General features: G+C 44.0%; 1 protein-coding gene across 2 annotated transcripts in view; it reads left to right on the forward strand.

Annotated features, from left to right (window-relative positions):
* MXI1 (MAX interactor 1, dimerization protein) overlaps window positions 1-24,266 on the forward strand; it is a 212,527-nt gene that overhangs the window by 31,408 nt on the left and 156,853 nt on the right. The gene's annotated exons all lie outside the window — the stretch shown is intronic.

Below are 24,266 nucleotides of genomic sequence, written 5' to 3' on the forward strand. Positions count from 1 at the left end.
GGACAGAGGAGAGCGTCGAGAAAAGCATCGACATCGCAGGTCTTGGACCGTCGACGCAGGCAAGGCCTCGTCATCGTCTGAACCGCCATCGAAGAAAGCCCGTCCAGAAAAGGCACTGTCCCTATCTGGTTCAGGGTCACCGAGGCACCCTTCACTGGGACTGGTGATAGGAGCCACGATTCCACCTCCAACGGTGGTCCCTCCGGTTATGCCGCCTCCTCCTCCGGCATTGGGGCTCCATGCTCCAGGTTTCCAGAGCATGGAATCAGATGATTCAGGAGGCCATCGGCAGAGCGATGCAAGGCTTCAAGATTCCATTGACGCAGATACCGGTACTGATGCCTGAACCAGTAACCGATCCCATTCCTGCAGCACTAGCACCGTTACGAGAATGGAAGCGCTGATAGCTGCTTTTCCTCCGATGGATCCGACGACACCGATGGACTCAGTGCCTTCCTCTCTGATTCCTCTTTCATCGACAGAAGAAGGAGAAACACTGTTCCTTCCGCCATCGGGAGTCCTTCCGATGCCTAGATCATCTGTTTCACCGATTGCATCTTTGTTTCCATTGGTGCCACCGGTGACACCTTCGATGCCTTTGGTGCCTTGCCCGGGACCTTCAGGTATACCAGCTTTTTGTCCCTCCAAGGATACTGGGGGTGCTGGAGATGATCCCTACGATACCTGGACTGATGATTCATCCCAGGATACCGATGACTTGCCATCGCCCCCCTCTCCTGCTGAAAACAGGAAGCATTCTCCGCCAGAGGACTTGTCCTTCATTAATTTTGTGAAGGAAATGTCTGAAGTGATTCCTTTTCAACTTCAGACAGAACAAGATGATAGACATCAGATGATGGAGCTTCTTCAATTCTTAGATGCTCCTAAAGAACTAACATCTATTCCCATCCATGATGTCCTCCTGCATCTTCTGAAAAGAAATTGGGAACATCCTGGTTCTGTGGCACCAGTCATTCGGAAAGCTGACACCACATACGTAGTCCAGTCAACTCCTGGTTTCCAGAAGTCTCAATTGGACCACCATTCAGTGGTTGAGTCAGCCCGAAAATCCAAGCCTCATTCTTCCTATCCTCCAGGAAAGGAACAAAAATTCCTGGATGCTATAGGTCGCTGTATCTTTCAAGGGGCAATGCTTCTATCCCGCATTGCCTCTTATCAGCTTTATATGACCCAGTACAACAGGGTCCTCTTTAAACAAATACAGGACTTTGAGTCCCTACCTCAATAGTCTCAAGACCAATTACACGCCCTGGCTCAAAAGGGTTTAGAAGCGGGCAAGCATGAAATACGATCTGCCTATGACATTTTTGACACTGCTTCCAGGGTTTTGGCAACAGCCATTTCTGCAAGGCAAGTGGGCCTGGCTAAAGTCGTCAGACCTACGGCCTGAAGTCCAGGATAGATTATCTGATTTGCCTTGCACTGGAGATAATCTTTTTGGTGAGCAAATACAAAAGGCAGTGGCACAACTCAAGTGGCACAACTCAAGTGGCACAACTCAAGTGGCACAACTCAAGTGGCACAACTCAAGGCACAACACATAAGATTCATGACATCATATTCGACTCCAAAGCGCTATTCACATTTGTCTCCAATCTAACTCAGGCCAACCTTCCTGACATACCACCTAACCAAGCTCAAACAAAAGCTGATGAGCTGGCATTCTTCTTCAGTAAGAAAATCACAAACCTGCTAACACAATTAAAGCCTAATACAGGCACACCAGCCAGCAATTATGCACTCCATAATAAAGACATCTCCCTCCAGTCTCTTGAACTCACCACTTCCTCAGAGATCCAAACACTTCTTAAGAAAATGAAACCCTCATCTCATCCACTAGACCAGATCCCATCTAAACTACTACTGCTAATCCCGGACACCATAACCAAAACCCTAGCGGACATCATAAACTGCTCATTCACCCAGGGTTTCTATCCAGACGACCTCAAACTAGCATCCATTAAACCGCTCCTCAAGAAGCCTAACTTGGACCCCAAAGATCCTAACAACTTCCGTCCAATCTCCAATCTGCCTTTCATTGCCAAGGTGATGGAGAAACTAGTTAACTCACAACTATCTGAATACATAGAAGAACACAAAATTATATTCCCTACTCAATTCGGTTTCAGAAAAGCTTCAAGCACAGAATCCCTTCTAATCTCACTGACTGACTACATTATACTGGGCCTCGACAAAGGACAGGCCTTCCTACTGATTTTATTGGATCTATCGGCAGCTTTCGATACTGTTAACCACGCCATATTACTAAAGCAACTGGCGAACATCGGTATTGCAGGATCAGCACTAACATGGTTCAAGACATTCTTAGAAAACAGAGGTTTCAAAGTTAAAATCCACAACAAAGAATCCCCCAGATACCCATCTTCACAAGGAGTTCCTCAGGGTTCCTCTCTCTCACCAACACTTTTCAACTTATACCTTCTCCCGCTTTGCCAACTGCCAAACAAATTGAACCTAAAACACTTCATATTCGCCGACGATGTCCAGATTGTGATCCCCATCAAAGAATCCATCACTAAAGCTCTAGAACTTTGGGAAAACTGTTTTCAAGAAATTAACGATCTCTTATCCAGCTTAAATCTTATTCTAAACCAATCAAAAAGCGAATTCATGCTAATCTCTCCAGATAATTGCAAAATCACTACAAACCCGCCAGCCAACTTGCAAATTTCAAAAGTAAGAGATTTAGGAGTTTCTATAGACAACCGGCTAAATTTAAAATCGTTTATCAACCAAACAACCAAAGACTGCTTCCACAAACTGCACATATTAAAAAGAATAAAACCCCTATTTCATTTCCATGATTATAGAACAGTGCTCCAAGCAATAATATTTGCGAAAATTGATTACTGCAACTCTATCCTTCTAGGCCTCCCATCATCCCACACTAAACCTCTCCAAATGATACAGAACACGGCAGCAAGAATTCTAACAAACAAAAGGAGAAGAGATCACATTACACCAGTCCTCAAAGACCTTCACTGGTTACCAATCCACTACAGAATAATTCATAAGTCCCTCACCACAATCTACAAAAATATCCATGGACTGGCTCCACTCCATCTACAAATAGCTCTCAAAAAACATTCCTCCAACAGACCCATCAGAGAAGCATATAGAGAATATCTACAAGTACCTCACAACAATACCACCCAACATATAACATTGAGAGATCGGGCCTTCTCCACAGCAGGTCCCCCACTATGGAACTCAATCCCCTTAGAATTACGACAGGAACCATGTCTTCCAACCTTCAGGAAGAGACTTAAAACATGGCTGTTCATGAAAGCATTTCCGGACCCTTAATGATTCACTTCCATCAAATGCAGCAACACTGAGCATCTTCTATTAAACTGAAACAGACAATACCAACCAATCACTACAATGTTTTACTTCTTGTTAAACTTTTTATCTCTCCTCTAACTCTAATCCCAGTTAGAATAACCCCTGTTTTATTGTAACTTTTTCTTCTACGCATTTGTTATACTTTTGTAATGTATACTCTTACGTTTTAGCTATGTACGTTATAATGTATTGCTCACCCCTTGTTTTATGTAAACCGACATGATACGAACTGCCGTGAATGCCGGTATAGAAAAACACAAATAAATAAAAAATAAATAAAAAGGATCAACATGAGACTCTTTGCCAACTCTCCTTGATACCTTCTGAATATCCTGCTAAGCAAACATTCATAAAGGAGCCCAAGAAATCCTTTTACCACTAAAGGAAATCTTATCCTCCTCCGTCCAAAGGTCACTCTACTAAGCCTTACCAGAAAGGCCAGTCCAGGCAACCTCGCAGGCAAAAGCCGCAAACAACTCCTCAACCAGGTCCAGCATCTGGTTTTTGACTTTTTTCCTAGAGAGCAGCATTCAGACTCCACTAAGGCATATACCAGTGGGAGGCCGTTTGTGCCTCTTCAGTCACATCTGGCACTCAGTCACCACAGACCAGTGGATTCTCACCATAATAACTCAAGGTTATCATCTCAACTTTCTTGCCATTCCACCAGACTCCCCACCTCAGCTGACGTGGGGAACATCAGACCATTCACCGCTCCTGGAATAGGAAATTTCCCTCCTCCTCCAGTCCAGAGCAATAGAACCAGTACCCTACTCCCAACAGGACCTCGGATTCTAATCTCTGTATTTTCTGGTCCCAAAAAAGTCAGGTGGCGTTCGCCCGATACTAGATCTTCGGGCCTTAAACAAGTTCCTACAAAGAGAAAAGTTCAAGATGGTGACCTTGGGTTCCCTCCTCCCCCTTCTACAAAGGGGAGACTGGCTCTGCTCTCTATACCTCCTGGACGCTTACACTCACATCGCAATAACTCAGTCTCATCGCAAATTTCTGCGATTCCTTATAGGCCCAAAGCACTACCAATATTGAGTGCTACCATTCAGCCTAGCCTCTGCTCCACGAGTCTTCACCAAGTGCCTCGTAGTAGTAGCAGCGTTCCTCAGAACTCAAGGTGCCCACGTCTACCCCTTCCTCTACGGTTGGTTGATCAGGGCTCCCACACAGCAAGCTGTTCTGACATCCCTACGTGCTACCTTGCACACCCTGATCTCTCTGGGGTTTCCCATCAATTATTCAAAGTCCAGCTTGGTCCCATCGCAAACCCTGTCGTTCATAGGAGCAGACTTGGACACCTTCAAAGCGAAGGCATTTCTTCCTCGAGAACGAGCTCTCATCATCTCCTCTCTCGCCCATCAGCTGCAGTCTAGACAACGCTCCACTGCACGTCACTTTCTAGTCCTGCTAGGACACATGGTGTCCTCAGTACACGTCACTCCCATGGCTCGTCTCACCATGAGGATCCTACAGTGGACTCTAAGGTCACAGTGGATTCAATCATCTCAACCACTATCAGCTGTTGTCCACATAACCAACCCACTTCGTCTATCTCTAGCTTGGAGGAAGAATCAGGCCAATCTCCTTCAAGGCCTTCCTTTTCAAGCTCCAGATCCTCAAATAACCCTTACAACAGATGCCTCCAACATCGGCTGGGGAGCACACGTTGCCAATTTACAAACTCAAGGGTCCTGGGCTCCAGAGGAAGCCGAACACCAGATCAATTTCCTGGAGCTACGAGCAATCAGATATGCTCTCAGAGTATTTCAGGATCGCCTCTCCAACCAGGTCATCCTGATTCAAACGGACAACCAGGTGGCCATGTGGTACATCAACAAACAAGGAGGAACGGGCTCCCATCTCCTGTGTCAGGAAGCTGCACAGATATGGGCGGAGGTCCTCTCCCACTCAATGTACCTTAGGGTCACCTACTTGCCGGGAGTGGACAATGTGTTGGCAGACAAGCTGAGTCGCACCTTTCGACCGCACGAGTGGTCTCTCAACCCCGCAGTAGCGGACTCGATATTCCACCGTTGGGGCTACCTTCACATAGACCTCTTTGCATTGCCTCAAAACAGCAAAGTAGAGAACTATTGCTCTCTCACTTGCAGCCAACACTCTCACAGCCAAGAGATGCGTTCTCCCTCTCATGGGCAATCTGTCTCCTATATGCATTCCCTCCACTTCCACTTCTCTCGAAGACTCTCGTGAAGCTACGTCAGGACAAGGGAAGCAAGATCCTGATAGCACCTCACTGGCCACGTCAAGTGTGGTTTCCGATTCTTCAGGACCTCTCCATTCGCAGGCACATTCCCCTGGGGAAGGACCCGCTTCTGATTACGCAGAACAACGGGTGCCTACACCACCTCAATCTTCAGGCCTTGTCCCTGACTGCCTGGATGTTGAAAGGTTAATCCTGCAACCTCTCAACCTTTCGGAGCCAGTTTCCCATGTCCTGATTGCTTCAAGGAAACCTTCCATGAAAAAATCTTATCTTTACAAATGGAACAGGTTTAAATCATGGTATTCCTCACTGTCATTTGATCCTTTTATCTGTTCTACTAAAAAGTTTTTAGACTATCTCTGGTACTTGTCAGAGTCAGGTCACAAAACTTCTTCCATCAGAATGCATGTCAGTGCAGTAGCTGCCTTCCATAAAGGTGTCGGATGTTCCTATTTCAGTACAACCCCTCGTAACACGTTTTCTGAAAGGCTTGCTTCACCTCAAGCCTCCACTGCGTCCTCCGGCCCCTTCTTGGGACCTCAATCTGGTTTTGGGTCGGCTCATTAAACCACCATTCGAGCCTCTCCAATCCTGTGATCTTCACTATCTCACATGGAAAGTGATTTTTCTTTTAGCAATCACATCAGCTTGCAGAGTTAGTGATTTACAGTCTCTAGTTACCTACCTGCCTTACACAAAACGTCTGGATGACCGGGCAGTGCTCCGCACCCACCCGAAATTCGTGCCTAAGGTAGTATCGGAATTTCACATTAATCAATCCATTATACTACCCACCTTCTTTCCCAGGCCCCACTCCAATCCAGGAGAACAGGCTCTGCATACCCTCAACTGCAAACGGACTCTCGCATTCTACCTAGAACGTACAGCTGCTCACAGGCAAAGTACTCAATTGTTTGTTTCCTTTGCTTACATCAGATTGAGCCAACCGGTGGGTAAGCAGACTCTCTCCTCCTGGTTAGCGAACTGCATATCCTTTTGCTATCAGCAAGCAGGCATTCCACTGCAAGACCATGTTAAAACACTCTCGGTCAGGGCCATGGCAACTTCTGTAGCGCACATTCGTTCGGTGCCGCTTCCTGATATTTGTAGGTTGCTACCTGGAGTTCTCTCCATACCTTTACAGCCCATTATTGTCTAGACAAGGCTGGAAGATAAGATTCCATCTTCGGCCAATCTGTCTTGCGCAACCTTTTTACAACTTGAAATACCAACACCCTTCCGCCTGCCGGTTAGAATATAAGAACATGCCATACTGGGTCAGAGCAAGGGTCCATCAAGCCCAGCATCCTGTTTCCAACAGTGGCCAATCCAGGCCATAAGAACCTGGCAAGTACCCCAAAACTAAGTCTATTCCATGTTACTGTTGCTAGTAATAGCGGTGGTTATTATCTAAGTCAACTTAATTAATAGCAGGTAATGGACTTCTCCTCCTCCAAGAACTTATCCAATCCTTTTTTAAACACAGCTATACTAACTGCACTAACCACATCCTCTGGCAACAAATTCCAGAGTTTAATTGTGCATTGAGTGAAAAAGAACTTTCTCTGATTAGTTTTAAATGTGCCAAATGCTAACTTCAGGGTTCAGGATGCCCTCTACCAAATTCCACCCCAGTTGTTGTGCCTGTTGCACGTCTTTGGGTACATTTGGTGCATGTTCGGACATCCTCAGCTCGGTACTCACCCATATGCTTGACCTGTGAGAAAGCAAATGTTGCTTACCTGTAACAGGTGTTCTCACAGGACAACAGGATGTTAGTCCTCACGAAACCCGCCCGCCACACCGCGGTGTTGAGTTCGTTCGTTACGTTTCTTATTTTATTTTTTGGCACTTACTTTATTTAGCTCTTGAACAAGACTGAAGGGGGTTAGTGCCATCCTGGGCATGCCCAGTAGGCGCCAGTCAAAGTTTGACAAAAGTGTTCCGTGATTGGGCTCCATCCTGTGATGTCACCCATATGTGAGGACTAACATCCTGCTGTCCTGTGAGAACACCTGTTACAGATAAGCAACATTTGCTATCCTTTGTTCAAAATTATTGTAAACCTTGGGCAATATTTCATTAGTCAGTTCCTGTCCTAACAAAGATCTTTGATTCGCCTAATATATATGTAGGCTTCATCAGGGGAAATCTTCTGGTGAAATCGAAGTGATGATCTATAGACTACCTGGGATAATTAGGTAGGGCTCTCTTTCAATCTAATGTGCTAGTATAGTGGACAAACTGCAAAACAAGCAATTGATGTTGCAGTTTTTAACATGTTTGATATGTAATTGATTCATTATCATTTGTAATAAGTGTTTTGTATCTTTAATATAAATGTGACATTGGAGTTACTCCTACACACTCACACTCTTCCTCCCTTCATTGCACCAGCAATGACAGGTACAGGTGGGAGGGCACACTCACTCACCACACTCTGTACCCACACTGGCAGTAGTGTGAATAAGACAGAGTTGTGAATGTGAATTATGGGAGAAAAGAAAGAGAATTGAGATTGTTTTGAAAGTACAGAGAGACATTGAAAAAGTTACTATTCCTATTCCTTGGCAAGATAGGTGTGGGGAGAAGAGATATAATACACATAAATACAGTAATGACAGATATGGGGGAAGAAAATCCTAAAACAAGCACACATGGATAGAGCAACATCCCCAATGGCAGCAACAACAGATACATGGAAGAAGTGTTACTAGTAATGTACACACAAAGATAACAGGTAGAGGAGGAGAAAAATAAAGCAGAGACCATAAAGTACATGAGGGAGGAAAGAATATTAATAAAAGACACAAATACAGCATCAAGTAAAGAGGGAAGGAAACGGTATTAGTTATTCAAATATATACACACACACAACTGCAGCAACAGCAGTAACACGTGCAGGATAAAAGAAACCCTGATAACACTCACATGCAACCACACACAGTGTGCAGTAATCAGCAAGATATGCAGCTAGTGTGTAGGGAAAAGAAAATCTGTGACACGAAGTGATAGGGAAAAGCCACGTGCACGGAAGAAGAAAGGGAGTTCTAATGAACAGAGTCAAAATGTAGGGGGAGATGTGTAGCCAAGGTGCAAACTTGAGAACAATACACACACGGTGCTTATGCTCAAAACTAATACAAGTCAACAGGGCCGATGTAATAAAGTGCGCTGAAGCTGCCGCGGGTTTGTACGGGCGTTTTCATATGCAAAACCCTGTAAGGGGATGTAATAAGGGTTTTGTGTGGGGAAAAAAGTGCGAACAAATGCTCTCACAGATCCACTGTTTTTCCTGTGCGAATGCATGCTAACAGCAAGCAAAAGAGGGGATTAGCTAATCATAGCCAATGCAGGGAGTTGCGCTGGTGCTAGTGTGGGTAATTTAATGTGGGCTTTTTACTGCCATGGTCAGGGCACGAGTTAAGTGTCGGCACCAACTTGGGGGGGATCTATGTCTGCTTTCAAGCGTCCTGAAAACTACCTAGCTGAGCGCCTGTCTCTGTGTCCGAGTAGCCAGCTTAGCTAGGCACTTTTCTGGGTGTTGGAATGGCCAGCTTAAGGTGCTTCCCTAGGCACTTTCTTGGGCGCCCGATCGTATAGATTAGTGACCAAGTAAGCGCCTAGCTCCGTGCCCGAGCGGCAAGGTATGCTAGCTGTCTTTCTGGGCGCTCGATTGAGCAGATGTTTCTGCATGAATAGTGCACAAGCGGCCTGATAAGCGCCTGACTAAGCGCTTATCTTGGCTTCCGAGTGGTCAACTTTTCATGGCGTCCGAGGTAGGCGGTTCCCTGTGTGGACAGATAGATACACGGCCAGAAGAGCAGCAAGATTGTTCTGAATTATCACCCATGAAAATATTTGCCATTTTGTGCAGCACAGTTAATTGAAATATTAAAAATGCTTTCCAGGGTCATACTTTCACTTGATAGGGAGACCCATTCGCTCGCTCACTCGCTTTTATGTGCGGATTATCTGCGCCAGTTTTGAGTGCGGATGCGGCCGCTTGTTACATAGGCCCTGTACCATGCTTAGGTATGCGCATTTTTCCGTAAGTGCATGGATTTCTGCGTGCAAGTCATTTGCATAATTATTTAAATATCTTGTGGCAGCTTCAGCCGTGCGCGGGGAGCAAAACCTGTTTTACCGCAGTTCTTATTACATTGGCCCCAATGTGTCCACAATATAAAGAAAAGAACTAATACACATGCTACAGCAAAGTGGAAAGAGGGGAGACATGCAACCAAGCTACAGAGAATAAAAAGTCTCACCACAACAATCTTACACAACCCACAATTCAAATAGACAGGGAGACCTTCAGCCAGGGTGTGAGATATAAGAGGAAAGGAAATCCAAGCAACAACATTAACTGTAGACAAAACCGCACAAACTGTAATACAGTACAAATATGGAGGGAATGCAGTGGGACAGCATGTAAAATGAGAATGACTTCTCTGTAATAATGAAAGCAAAAGGGACTTTGCAAGCTCTCTTGGGCCAACATTCAAACCCTCTGCCACTTCCCCTTGCACATCAGACACAGAAGAGCTAGCAGCTGAGAATCTGCAAAGAAAATAGAAGGGGGAAAGTCAATTTATTTCTTGTCAGGCATTTTTGTAAGAAGGGCATAAATCTGTCATTCTGCATTTTAGTCTTAGTTGAAAATTGTATCATTAAAATATTAAATGTGTACGTGAGTATATAAATTAGAAAAAAAAGTTATTCCTTCCCCTGTCTGCACCTGAATTGCAAGGAAGTTTAGTTGTGCAGAGGAGACTGAACAGAATAGGGGGTAAGGTGAGGACATGGTATTACATAATGTACTTTTGAGTGTTACTATCCAAATTACCAGTCAGGCAACATAAATCAAAATAGAAATCCTTCCTTAAAAACTCCTATAGAACTTCTAAACAGAATAATTGAGTATTATAAAGGCAAAAGATGCTATCTACTGCTGTGTTACCTAAATAGGCTTCCCTGATGCATATTTGATTGAGAAATGGTAGTGTAACATCCAGGCAACAATGTCAACCCAACAGGCTGAGGATTGAAAGATGGTCCTGGTGAAATTTCTGGTGGAGATAGGTAGATCTGGGCATTAGCATAAAAGTGGTACTGAAAGCCAGAAGAGAGATCAGAGCACCAAGGGACGAAGTGTAGAGACTCTTGAGGCACACTAACTGATAGTGGTGGAGGAAGAACCACCAGAGGATACAGTGAAAGTACAATGGGAGAGGTAGGGTAGGATAGAGCAGAGGCCCAAATTACAAGGGAGTGCAGTGTGTCAAGGAATACTTAATGTGCAGTTTGTTTGCTGAGGTTAAGGTAGTAGGGCTGTAACATTGTGAATGTGTGCTTCTGCATGGCACATTCTAGAAATGTACTATATATAAAGGGTCAAGTCTTCTGAGTTTTATATTATAGCTGATCTTATTTTCATTAAACATGGAATGCATTAAATAATTATCTTATACAGTAGGTTCCTTTCTCTCATTTATGTCCACATTAAAAAAAATAAATCTTAGGGTATGACCAACCATATCCTGTGGCCTTGAATGGCTGTTGGTTCTTTGCACTATTCAGTTACACAAATCTTTGTAATGGAGAGGATGCTATGTGTAGAATGTGTGTTAATACAGATTCAAGACAACATTAGCAGTACTACCACTGAGAGGACAGTTAGTTTGGGGTCTTAAACATTAAACTACATTTTGAGAGGAAAGCTGCCTTGTCTTCTGATCATTCTAGTGGACTGGAACAAGCTATCTCATAACTGACATCACAGGTTTTAATTTTGCATTCATTTAGACATACAGTGACATACTGGAATGGGACAGTTTGTTCTTTTTTGTGCAGCAGTTTTGATTATTTTCACATTTAAGATTTTAGAACTTTTTTTTTTTCTAGAGCCTTAATCCTTTATAGGTAATTGTATTTTATTAACCCCTCTTTTTGTAGTGTTTCACAACTTCAGCCAAAAGGCCTTGGAGGAAACATCCTCCGCTCATAGCTTAAACCCTATGCTTTGATCTTTGCCAGAACACCAAGAAGTAAAGGCTGGAACTGGGGTACATTTGTGGGAAAACACAGCCTTGGTTTAGGATTACATTGAGAATTTATCATAAAGTGCCCAGAAACACATTTTGAGAACAGGTTGTTCCATGGGGTTCACCTTTGTTTACACTGGAAGATTAAGATTTCTTCTTTGATCCATATAAATAAGCACGGATGGTAAAACCTTTAAGCCTGGTAGTTATATAAAAATGAAATAAATTTCTCATTTTAAATTGTATGGACATGGATTAAATGTAAAGGTTGAATTAATGGCATTAGCTAGAATGTGTGCATAATGTAAGCCGCCTACTGAATGTTCCTCAGCCACAGCACACTATGCAATACAATTGTTTTAATTCTGCTGTTAATTGTGCCATTGTTTTCTGATGCTGAAAGGGGGATCTTGCAATTCTTAAATTTACTGAACTTGTGTAAATTTACCATCTGAGGCTGATCAAAATTCAGATTTTCACTGCTGTTTATCTTGCAGTCAGTTTGGAGACCAAACAAGATAGCCGTTTTAAGGGGCAGACTTCTGAAATAATTTTAGTGATTCAAAGTCCCTTACAGGGAGATGGCATGAACAAGCAATGACACAATTAAACCTCAGTGCATCTGTGCCATTTACACAATGCTGAATGCAATAGGGAGTGGATCCCAACAGTGTTTGGAACCAGACATTTTTCTTTATGCACATTACCCAGGATGGTATCTTTTCATGTGTTGAGCAAGTTTGCTTACCATAAAAGGAGTACTCTGTAGACAGCAGGTTGAATTAGCCATGATGTGAGTGATGTCCTCAGATCTTTTTTCTGTGTCAATTTTATATTAGTCTACCGATTTTAATATTGTATTTTATTATTTTATATGACTTAGTCCAATATATTTTATCTTGTATTCTTCATTTTATGTTTATCTGTTTGGTTATACACTATTGTATATATTGTAAACCATTGTGATAGTTTTTTTTTTTTCAGAACAATGGCATATAAATATTTTTAAATAAATAAAATGGCGCTGAATAGACCTATCTCTCTGATTAGAGTTTTTACTCTGCTGAGTATGTGTGGAAGTTCTTGTGAGTCCCTCAGTTGATTGTGGAGCTCAACTTTAGCTAGATAGTTGATCCATAGAGGCAGGTGGCTATTAAGCATGGTTAGTTCATCTTGCTGTCTATGAAGAACTTGCTTTCTTCATCAACAAGCAGGACTGAATTAGCCATGACATGTGGGGAGTCCCAAGCTGAGCAGAACCTTTACTGAATAAATAACTTGGATGCTATTTCCCCTCCCCATGGAGAGTGGACTACTGGGTGAACAGGTTGAGCAAAACTGCTTACCCAAACATACTGTCACTTCTAGAGAGATTGTGGTATGTGGAGATAAGAATTGATGACCAAGTTACAGCTTTGCAAATGTCTTTGATAGAGACGGCACTTAGGTGAACCACATAAGTAACCATTGCTCTCACTTGATAAGCTTTGACAGGGTATGTAATCTGAAAGTCAGCCAGATCATAGGAATGTGCAGTAAAGTCTGCTAGTCAATTAGTCAACATGTGTTTGGCAATGGCCATGTCTAGACTGTTGGAATTGTAGGAGCCTAATGATATGGTTGAGTTCTCTTCAGAATAGGCTGAGATCTTCTCCTCTTTATGCTCATGAGGCCTTGGAACGAACGTTGGTAGAACAATGACTTGATTCAAATGAAACGTGTAAACCACTAGTAGAAACTTAGGGGTAGATTTTCAAATAGTGCGATTTGGCATACTTTTGTTGGCGCATCAGGCTCAAACAAAAGTATGCTGGATTTTAGTAGATACGCGCGTAGCCGCTAAAATCCGGGATCGGCGCGCGCAAGGCTATCGATTCCGTATAGCTGGCACGCGCCGAGCCGCGCAGCCTATCTCCGTTCCCTCCGAGGCCGCTCCGAAATCGGAGCGGCCTCGGAGGGAACTTTCTTTTGCCCTCCCCTCACCTTCCCCTCCCTTCCCCTACCTAACCCACCCGCCCGGCCCTGTCTAAACCCCCCCCTTACCTTTGTCGGGGGATTTACGCCTCCCGGAGGGAGCCGTAACCACGCCCCCGGGCCAGACCCCGAAACGCTCCCGACACGCCCCGAAAACGCCTCGCGGATCGGGCCCGCCCCCGACACGCCCCCCTCTGAAAACCCCGGGACTTATGCGAGTCCCGGGGTCTGCGCGCGCCGGTAGGCCTATTGAACATAGGCGCACCGGCGCGCAGGGCCCTGCTCGCCTAAATCCAGGCGGATTTAGGCGAGCAGGACTCTGAAAATCCGCCCCTTAGGATGAATGCAGAGTACTACCCTGTTGTGGAAAACTGTAGGTATGGAGAGTAGAAATTAATGCTTGTAGCTTGCTGAATATTCTAGTTGAAGTGATAATGACTAGGAATATCACTTTCCATATGAAAAATCAAGGAAGTCAATTCCAACGGCTCATAGGGAGGTTTCATCACTTGTGCTAAGAAGACGTTGAGATCCCATGGCACAAGAGGCTTCATATGGCATAAGCCCCTCATGAATTTTGGTACTAGAAGATTAATGGAAATTTGATTTTTATCCACTTGATGGCGGTAAGCAGTGATGGCACGAAGATACACTTTGACTGATGATTTGAGACTCAAGGAGAGGGAGAACAAGTGCTGACACAGGTTTTTTGGAGTACCGGCAAAGGGTTTCAGGGAGCCTGCTGGACACCAAAATAAGACATGCTTCCATTTAAAGCCGTGCTCTCTTCTGCCAGCCTGCTTTCTTGTGAAAATCGCATTATCCTCAGCCTCCTTAGTTTCCTCATTTTCACTATCGAGCGCTCAACATCCATGCAATGAAATTGAGGGAGGGTAGGCTTGGATGATACTCTCCTTCTTGAGTTATTGCAACTGAATTGGATCCTGGGGCATTGGTGGGTGGACTAACCACTTGATGAGTGAGGAGAACCACACTCATCTGGGCCAAGCTGGAGCAACGAGGAGAAGATTCACCAGCGTGTTGGAGATTCTGGGAAGGTAAGCTACTTGGAGAAAAGCTCAGTGATTGTGATCCCACTTCCAAATTTTCATAGATTCCTGGCAGAGGGTCAGGAACATGTGTCCCCTTGTTTGTTCATGTAGCACATTGCCATTTGATTGTTGGTTTGGAAGAAAACTCTTTCCTTGAAGGAAATACAAGAAAACTCTTAAGCCATGCTGAATGACTTGTAGCTCTCAAAGAGGTTGATCTGGAACATTGTGATTGTGGTCCCTTGGAGTGAGTTGTGGTCCCTTGGAGTGAGTTGGAGTTGACACAACCTGCAGGGTGGAGCCACATAGGTCTCCACCGTCTGCTGGCAGTCCGACGAGGCAGAGGCCCAACTGGAGCTTTGCCTATACCCTCCCACATTCCCTCGGGTTGACTCTTTGGGTACTGGGGCCAGCAGGTCTTAGGTGGGGGCCCTCTGCTAAAGTTCTGAAGATCCGTAGCAGAAGCTGAGGCTTGCAGAAGAAGTCAAGACAATCTCGGGTCAGTGCAGGTGGCGTTCAAGGATTGTCCAGTAGTCAGGCAGTGCTCAGTGGCAGGCAGAGTTCAAGAGGAGTCCAGGAAGCAAGTCCATGTCAAAACCGGGTATACGTCTGAGGGAAGGTGGGATGGATAGACAAGGCAGGAAGACGAGGAGGGAAGGAAAACAGGAGAACTGAAGACTGACCACAGGAACTGACAGACAAGATGACTATCTCCCGAACTGAGGAACAAGATACTGGAACAGAAGACAGGAATGTAGGCAGGGAACGCTGAGCCAATTCGTGCTACAATAGCTGTAGGAGACCTATTGCCGAGGCGTGGATCGCAGGGAAACGGGGCCTTTTATGGCCCAAGGTTTGTGATGTCATCTAAGGGTGCCATGGGGGATTTTCCGCTGTGGGCCCTTTAAATCTGTGCACATAGGCGCGGGCGCGCCTAGGGGTGGCCATGTGTGAAGTCGGTGACTTCTCATCATGCATTGCGTCGGGCCTGTTGGAACATGGCTGTTTGCTGCGCATCTGTGCTGGAGATCTTCAGTGGCATTGGGGGTTTGCAATGCTGGCTCAGGCTTGGAGGTAAGTGCAGCAGTTCATGGGGGAAGCCTGCTGACTGCAAAATGTAACAGTTACCCCCCCTAAGCTCCCTCCCAGAGGCTTGGGATTTCTTAGGGTGACGTACATGGAAGTCCCTTAATAGGTTGCAATCCAAGATATTGGGGGCCGGCTCCCATGAGTTTTCCTCCATGCCATATCCCTTCCAGGAAAGAAGATACTCTATTCTTTTACCTCTCTGCAATGAATCTACGACTTCTTCAACTTCATAAATGGGGTCACCCTCGCTGACCATGTCTTGTGGCTCTGGGGTTGCCCTAGAGGGCCAAGTGAGTATCAGTGACTTAAAGTAATGATACATGGAAAACATTTATGGATTTTCAGTGTGGTTTGTAGTCTCAGTTGATATGTCACAGATCCTACTTGCGAAATATTGATAAGGGACCAATGTAGCAGGGAGCCAGGCATATATGACATACTCTTTTTTTTTTTTTTTTTTGCCTACTCTAAATTCAGGAGCTGACGTTTTGTGGGTATCCACAGTTCTTTTGGCCTTGTCACCGGCCTTTTGAATGAGGATGTTGGTCCATATCCATAGTTCTTGAAGTTCAAGGCAGACAGTTGGGGCTCTGGAGAAAACACTGCCACAGGGAGTTGCAGTGCTGGTAAGAGCTGCTTCCCATAGAACAATTGGAATGGAAATGACCCAGTCGCAGCATTAACGTGGGCATTGTGTGAAAAGTTTAGCCTAGGGCAAGAGAGTGACCTAATTGTCCTGGCGCTTATTGACATAGGCCCAAAGAAAGGTTTTAACTGTGCGATTCATGCATTCTGTCTGGCCATTTCTTTGGGGGTGATGTGCTGTAGTAAAATCTAATGTGATGCCAAATTTTTTACTAAATGATTACCAGTATTATGCAGTGAATTGCATCCCTCAGTCTGACAGGATGTGCTTTGGAAAGCCATGTAGGCAAAATACGTGGAGCATAAAGAGTCATGCTAGTTCGAGACAAAAGGGAGGCCTGGAAGGTGCACAAAGTGAGCCATCTTTGAGAAACCACCCAGATCATGGTGGCACCATCTGAGATGAGGTCCATTATGAAATCCATGGACAAGTGGGTCCAGGGTTACCTGGGGGCTGGCAACAGCTGTAACAGTCCTCAGGGTCAGGCCATGCAGCGTTTTTTGCTGTGCACAGATAGGGCATGAGTCACCATAGGCCTTGAAATCTTCATTTGAGGCCACCGCAATATTGCTGAAGCAGTGCAAGGGTTCTAGCTCATCCAGCATGACCAGCAACACATGAGCCATGGGACCATTTTAATACCTATTCATTTAGTTGGGAAGGCATGATCGTCTTCCGTGGAGGAATGGTCATGGAGGCAGCCAGTAGAATCTTAGTGGGGTCAGTAATATGCCTGGGAGGCTCTATGATATCTTCAGCTTGAAAGGAGCATGAGAAAGTGTCTGCCCAACGATTTTTAAGAGCAGGGCGATACTGCAGTTTGAAGTCGAAGCAGGCAAAGAATAGGACCAGCGCGCCTGAGAGTGGTGAAGTTGTTCAAGATATTTGTGATATGGAGCTGAGCTCCCTCGAGTAGATGGCATCACTCTTCAAGAGCTAGTTTGGTGGCTGAGTTCTCTGTTGTCAATGCCGTAATTTTTCTCACAGGAGAAAATTTCCTTGAGAAGAACGAACAGGGGTGAGTGTTGACTTAAATTGCGCTTACCCCAGCTTAGAGGTGTCTTCTTCAAGGATGAATGGCCTTGAGTGATCCAGATGATAGAGGCACAGTTTTTTCAAGAAAGATCATTAAGTTCCAGGAATGCTTCTACAGCGTCAGGAGGCCAGTCCTTAGTATTGGCGCCCTTTTGGGTAAGGTCTGTAAGGGATGCCATTATGGAAGAGTAATTCAGAATAAATTGGTGATAATAGTTGGTGAATCCTAAAAATCTCTGCAGAACTCTGAGCCCTATTGGACGAGGCCAGTCTTGTATGGCTTTTAGCTTCTCAGGATCCATGTGGAATCCATCCCATGAGACAATGTATTTCTGGAAGGGCAGTTTCTGCTTTTCAAATAGGCAATTTTCCAATTTGGTGAAGTTGTTTTCTCACAAGTATTGTAGGACTGTGTGTATGTTCTGACGATAGGTGCTGAGATCCCGTGAGAAAATTAATGTCATCTAGGTACATGACTATGCAGATGCAAAGTAAGTCTCAAAAACTTTCATTAACCATTTTTTGGAAGACTGCTGGTGCATTACATAAGCCAAAGGGCATAGCTAAATACTTGTAATGTCCATCTCATGTATTTAAAAGCAGTAGACAAGTGCAAGGTGTTGCACATAAGGAAAAATAACCCTTGCTGTAGTTACACGATGTTAGGTTCCATATTAGGAACTACCACCCAGGAAAAAGATCTAGGCATCATAGTGGATAATACTTTGAAATCGTCTGCTCAGTGTACTGCAGCAGTCAAAAAAGCAAACAGAATGTTAGGAATTATTATGAAGGGAATGGTTAATAAAACGGAAAAAGTCATAATGCCTCTGTATCGCTCCATGGTGAGACCGCACCTTGAATACTGTGTACAATTCTGGTCACCGCATCTCAAAAAAGATATAGTTGTGATGGAGAAGGTACAGAGAAGGGCAACCAAAATGATAAAGGGGATAGAACAGCTCCCCTATGAGGAAAGGCTGAAGAGGTTAGGGTTGTTCAGCTTGGAAAAGAGGTGGCTGAGGGGGGATATGATAGAGGTCTTTAAGATTATGAGAGGTCTTGAATGAGTAGATGTGAATCAGTTATTTACACTTTCGGATAATAGAAGGACTAGGGGGCATTCCATGAAGTTAGCAAGTAGCACATTTAAGACTAATCGGAGAAAATTATTTTTCATTCAACGCACAATTAAGCTCTGGAATTTGTTGCCAGAAGATGTGGTTAGTGCAGTTAGTATAGCTGTGTTTAAAAAAGGACCAACTATTGTAGAGCGAGTTGCCTCAGCGTTCCCTTCTTACGTTCCTGTATTCAGTTCTGGTCTTTGTTACTGTCTTCAGTTCCAGTGTCTTGTTCCTCGGTTCATCTTGTCCGTCACTTCTTGTGGTCAGTCTTCAGGTCGTCCATTCTCCTATGTGCCTTGCCTCCATGTTGTTCCTAGTCTTCCTGCCTTGCCTATCTGTCCCACCTTCCCTCAGATGGATACCCGGTTTTGACATCAGCTTGCTTCCTAGATTCCTTTTGAACTCCGCATGCCACTAACCACTGGCTGACTACTGGACATTCCTTGAATGCCACCAACCCTGTCCCAAGCTTGTCTTGAGTTCTCCTGAATGCCTCAGCTTCTGCTACGGATCTTTAGAACTTCAGCAGAGGCCCTCACTTAAGACCTGCCAACCCAGACACCCAAAGGCTCAACCCAAGGGGAACGTCGGTTGGTATAGGTGAAGCTCCAGTTGGGCCTTTGCCTCTTCCAACTCTGCCAGCCGAAGATGGAGACCTGCGGAGCTCCACCCTGCAGGTTATACCAACTCCATCAGTCCAAAGGTCCACGCCCACAACAGATTGCCGAGGCCATGGACTCTGCAGACGTCACAGCTCTGTAAGCCATCCTGGCCCTTGCACATAAGTTGCAGGACCGAGGCTCACCTCAGAGGGATTGCGGAAATCACCTCGGGAATTCTCAACTGGGGGAGGGACCCAAGGGTATCACCGCAGGAGAGCGGGGCTCGTCTGTAGAGGTAAGATTTCTTCTTATTTTTTGTTTTCTTCGGTAATTTACTCTAACGCTGTGAGAGCATGCAGGTAGTCCCTAACTGCTATGGGGACGGAAAATACTGAAGAGCTGCACTTCCTGCAGGGGTATATGTACTAGGGCTGACGTCAGATTGAAATCTGATCCGCCTCCAACTGCTATCAGGAGTACACTATACCCATTGGTCCTGAGTCCATCTGTCTACACTAAGGAAAATGAAATTATCAGGTAAGTAATTTCTCCAATACACTTAAAGCTAGTAATATGGGGGAGAGCTGCTGTGACACAAATGTCAGTTAATTTCAGATGCCACTGAAACACTGTTCCATTGTTTGTCTCTGCCACCTCTCTCCTTTTGTTTAAAATTTTGGAAGAGAGACCGGTGAGGATTTCAGTGCTTCCCTAGCTCTTCTTTTGGCCACATATATCCTCTCCATGGGGCTGATGCAGTAAAGTGCGCCCAGCCCAGTGCACAGGCTAAGGAGCATTTGGATGCGCGTCCATAACCTCCGACGCAATAAGGGGATCACCGCGTCCAAAACTTGCATCCGGAGAAGGCGTAAAATCTTCCCACATGGCAAGGGCTCAACTCAAAAACAAAAAAACTGCTTTTCTGTGGTTCCTCTTACTTAGCATTGTCGCGATACTAAAAAGGAAGAACCCAGAAAGCAGTACCATGCAAAAAAGTCTTGACGTCTTAAAAAAAAAAATAAAATTTCAGGCCAGAATATACACCCACACTATACACACACAAGGCCGTGTATATTGTGTGTGCGTATTGTGCTGGTAAATTAGCTGCCACGGGATAAAATGGACCCTCATAAATTGAGCGTCCATTTTCCTAACCGACGCATAGCCACGTCTCCTGGGTGCCAGATGCCATGGATGCACTAGGATTGCACAACTTATTCCTACTGTGTCCTTTTTAGTGTTGCAGCTCATTTGCTTATTGCATCGGGTGCCCAGGAGAGGTGATTGTTAGTGCATTAAATGCGTGTACGTTTTTAGCACGTCCATATTCATCGACCTGCAAGCCTGCACTGTCTGCTCCATGGAGGCTGGGGTGCTGTGCAACATTTTTGTTAATGTAGGGGTGTCTTGGGTGTGAAAAGATTGGGGAAATTTAGAAATTAAACATTTTTCCAGTCACTGAGCTGGAAAGTGATGATTCTGCTCTAGGAACTGCTGCCGTCCATCTGTGCAATGTATATGTATAGCTAGATGGCTTTCTAACCAGTCAGATCTCTTGCCTCAGATCCTCTCATGAGATGTTTCTTAATCAGGTTTCTAATACTGTTTTGATGGCCTGTGAAACAAATGTAAACTCAGATGAAATGTCGTATGCATTGTTTGAGATGTGATGGGTCTCTGGCAATATAAGGGATGTGATAAGATGTCAAATTTTATACAAGGGTCTTTATGGTTTTCATATTGGTGAAATTGTATTCTAATTTCACTGTTAGGAAAGGAAATGAAGCCTAAAACACTATAGAAAGGGTCTCTGAAAAGAACTTCAAGACGAGGTTGTGACACCGTCTTGACTAATACTTCCTGGTGTGTCCAAATATTGCTTTAGTTACAGAAAAGCATGTGCTGTTTCATATCACCTGCTATAGAAACACAGAATGTTGGGTTAAAGGAAGAGTCCTAGAAGTGTTCGGGGCAAGATAAAAAAAAAAAAAAAAAAGACGAGGACCACTCTTCCCACTAATTTGTGTGTGCCCCCACACAGGTCATGAACCCTGTGCACACAGAAGAAATTCTGATATTCTTGGCTTTATACTGGCTTGTAGTGCACAAATTTGAACTCAGCTTATAAAAAACTGCACAAAAGAAAATGTTTGCACATGTAGCCTTTCAGAAATTAGAGGGAATATTGATGAGGACCCCCCCTGATCTTTACTGTGGCCGCAGGCTTTGCCCCCTCCTCCCTTTCTAGCTTTAAGATAGCCAGCAGTGAATTTACAATACACCTTAAAAACAATACTTATTTCTTTAGTATATGATATGTTATTTTTCATATTAACTAAAGGGCGCCCACTCATGGAAAGACAACACTGGACTTGGTACTGACAAATGGAGACAGTATCACTAAATTATGGTAGGGGACACTGAAAAAGAATCCTCCACTCTAAATGCTTTCTCAGTGCTGAAGATATTGATAGTGGCATGGTGCCATACACTAGCTGCCTTTGAAGGCCAGGATCCAGGGTATGTTGGTGCCAGTCCTGGAGGAGGATGTCGTCTTCCTTCACCGCAGAAGCTCCACACTGCAGGAACACATCATGAAGGGCATGTTCTCTGCCATGATCCTGTGCAAGAAGAGAGGGTAGAACCGGTGATAGAATACCTTGAGGATGCATGCTTCTCTGCATGCAGTAAGGAAACCTCAGGCTCTTGTCTCTTATTTGCCTTCCCATCGGTTCTTTCGCAAGAATTGGTCTATGTACTTGCCTCATGTTTTTTCCAAAGGTGGTGACTGTGTTCCATATCAACAAGTCCATAGTTCTCCCTGTGTTTGCTCCACTCCTTGGACTATAAGAGAGTCATGGTGTACTACATATTGCAAACTCAATCCCATTGTTAGTCCACTCAGTTATTATTCTCCTTTGACTCCCAACAGATTGGGAATCGCAGTAGTCGGCTGGCAGACTACATCACTCACTGCTACCGTACAAGCCAGGGGTCATGCAGCTGGATAATGCTATGAAACCCATCAGGTCTGGGTAATGGTGACTTAACTGGCTCACCTGTGGGCTGCCTCCACTGAGAAGATCTCTGTCACCTGGTTATCTGTTTGCACTGTTGTGACCCACTACTGTCTGCACAACATATCCCAGAGAGAGAATGCCTTTTGAAGAGTTTAGTTATTTAAATTTATATTCCCCCCCTTCCTATCCCTCCTCTCCCCTCCCTTCTCCTTCCTTTCACCCCTTAATCTGCACAAATGTTAAATTGTTATTCCCTATTATTGTACATATTGTATATACCTGCAAACCTTGCTTACAATAATTTATTAATCTAACTTAATTCTCCTTTCACATTTCCCCCCCACTTATTTCTTCATTTACTCTCTTGTTAACATGTTATTTTAATTCTAGGTTAAATTTTTATTTCCCCCTCCTTTCTATTACTCTATAGTTATTATGTTTTAATTGTACTATGTTAAACTTGTTCGATGTAAAGCGCCACCCCAGGCACTAGTTTTATGTTACGCTGTGAACCGATGTGATATCATTGATGAATGTCGGTATATAAAATCTTTTAAATAAATAAATAAATCTTCCGCCTTTCAGGAACTTTAAAGTATCTCTGTAGATTTTTCAACTCCCGACTCCCCTAAGAGCAGAGCCTCCAGTTTCCTGTGACAGATTTTTCAAGATCTTGTGGCAAGAGTTAGCAAATTCCGTGGCAGATTTTTCCAGATTCTCTGGAAATTGTGGCAAATTTTGTATAAAGTTTCACAGTTTTGACTAATGCAAAAAGTCAATTCTTTAAACAATATTTAAACTATATACATATAAAAAAATGTACTAAGTACAAAAAACAGTTGTTAAGATGTACAAGTTATATACTTAACTGTGAAATGTAAATTTAGTTTTGAATTGAAATAGTGCAACCATCCTCTTAATATTTTCTTGAGAAAGTCCTTGTCATCTTTCCACGTATATGAGCTTATGTATGCTGAAAATGCTCTCAGTATCAGCATTTTGTCATGCTATTAATTACACAGAAAGATATATTGGACACATGGCAATAGATTCAAAAGGGGTCGAATTAGCACAAGTTGAAATTGCCAGCAGTAGTGTCTGCCATCTCTAAATTGAAATGAATGCCCTCTCTGTCAGCTGTGGGACACCAGCAGTTGCAGACTTCCAAAACACATCCAGATCTTTGTAAATGGTATATGATTGACCACATATGCAAGTGCAAGAACCATTTTGTATAAAGATGAAATTCTATAGGGACATCACTCCATTCAGGAATTATATCAGAATCCTCTTTGGTCTGATAAAGATTTAAGTGATCGTTGAAGAAACATTCTGATTGCTTTCTTTGTGTCCTCCAGCTTCACCTCCTCTCCTTCACTTCAGTACAGAATGAAAGGGGAGTGGGGTGAATAACAGAAGATTCCCTATAGGCTGTTTGCAAGGGGAGGGGGCTGGAGCAGGAACAGAAAGAGAGCTGAAACTTATGGCAGGCATGCAACCTGCAACTTTGTTCAAAGGATTGAAGTAAGAAGAGAGAGCTTTCAGGAATGTTGATTCTTTGGCAGTTTGTAAAATATGCAGCAACAAGCTAATTATGTGGTTTACAATAAAGTAAGCTAGGGGCACTGCCTATGAGGAAAGGCTAAACAGGTTAGGCTCTTCAGTCTGGAGAAGAAAGGGCTTAGAGGAAATATAATAGCGGTCTATAGTACTAGGTCTAGGGAACACTCACTCCATGAAGCTAATGGTTAGCACATTTAAAACAAATCAGAGGGGTTTTTTTGTGTTTTTTTTAAAACTCCGTGCATAATTAAACTGTGGAAATTGATAGAGGAGGTAGTGCACACAACTGTCAGTAAAAGTGTGCACTGTGCCCAGGGTACCTTATTACATTAGCCTCACTGAACATAGCAGAATTTGGATTCCAAGCCAAGAGTTTCTAAAGTGAGTCCTACCCACTCAGACTCCTGCATTTGGAAACATTCTGAAGCTGTTAATGAAATGCTGACTGTATATATATTAAGATGTGCTGTACAAAATTATGGTAATGATTT

The sequence above is a fragment of the Rhinatrema bivittatum genome, chromosome 7 (genome assembly GCF_901001135.1).
Source record: "Rhinatrema bivittatum chromosome 7, aRhiBiv1.1, whole genome shotgun sequence".
Taxonomy (NCBI): Eukaryota; Metazoa; Chordata; class Amphibia; order Gymnophiona; family Rhinatrematidae; genus Rhinatrema; species Rhinatrema bivittatum.